Raw genomic sequence first — 1,317 nt, 5'->3', positions numbered from 1 at the left:
CAGTCTCCCGAGTAGCTGGGACTACAGGCATGGACCACCACACCAAGCTAATTTTTTCTTTTTCTTTTTTCTTCTTTGTAGAGACAGGGTCTTCCTATGTTACGGAGGCTGGTCTCAAACTCCTGACCTGAAGCAATCCTCCTGCCTTGGCCTGCCAAAGTGTTGGGATTACAGGTGTAAGCTTCTGCATCTGGCCCCATATTGTTGTTTTTTTAATGGAAATAAACACTCAACTACAACATTATTTTAAATGACTGAATAACATTTCATTTATGAATATATCATTTTCTTCCAAACAATTTCATCGTGGTGGCTTCATTTTGTTTAAAGTAGGACAAGATGAAGCTACATTTCCAAGAAATCCCTTCCCTATCATCTGTTCTGATTGGTCACAAGAAAAACATATGCAAAGTGTGGCACAAGGAAGCAAAGGAGCTGCCATTTCTGTGCTCTGATGGTGGGTGTGTAGCATCCATGCCACTCACACCATTTGCATCTGAACTGCTGGTTCACCTTGTGGGTGTGGGGCATCACCCAGGTCTACGGCCCCTCCAGCTCCTCCAGACCTCCTTCAGCTTCTCCAAATCCTGTGACAGGCATGTTGTCCCGCATTGTCTTCACAGGTTCCTATCTATCTTTCCATCCCCCGCTTCATGTGCATTTTCCCTTCTCAACTGCTGACTTCAAGTCTAACATCAGATCCAGAAGAGCCACCACCTTCCATAAACTGATGATCTGCTCCCACATTCCATCAAGTCTCCTGTCCATAACTTCCTTGCTGTGTGTCAGTCATAGTGGTTCTGTTTCTGTGATCAAACTCCAACTGAACTCAAAGGCAGTGTGTTATTCGGATTCTCTGGGAAGTAGACATTGAGATAGTATCAGAATACAGAGGTTTATCAGGAGTAACATCCATGAAAGACAAAATGGCTTGGAGGCAGGATTGGCAGGAGAGAAACCCAGAGTTGCCCCGCCCACATCGGCACACAGTCGGTTGGCTCCAATAGTTCACTTTATTATAAACAATACTTAAGTGAACAATCTGATAGGTCAATCTTTTTGCACATTCTTAATTATTTACTTATGATAAATTCCTACAAATGGGGAGCTGGGACAAAGAATGTGCCCATGCTTAGGGCTTTTGAATCATGGTTTTTATATTTTTTTTTTTTAATTTTAAAGATGTGGGGTACAATTCAGGATTAGGTACGTAAGTGGTCATCGTACAAGTGAAGTTTGGGCCTCCCATTGGTCCTCACTGTTGGGAGCCAACATCTATAGCTACATGGCTGAGGCCTATAAAGGCCCATCTGGAAG

This window comes from Carlito syrichta, unplaced genomic scaffold, assembly GCF_000164805.1.
Source record: "Carlito syrichta isolate Samal-C Ts95f unplaced genomic scaffold, Tarsius_syrichta-2.0.1 Scaffold301885, whole genome shotgun sequence".
Classification (NCBI taxonomy): domain Eukaryota; kingdom Metazoa; phylum Chordata; class Mammalia; order Primates; family Tarsiidae; genus Carlito; species Carlito syrichta.
The sequence above is the reverse complement of the archived record's forward strand: the minus strand, read 5'-3'. Positions refer to the sequence as shown.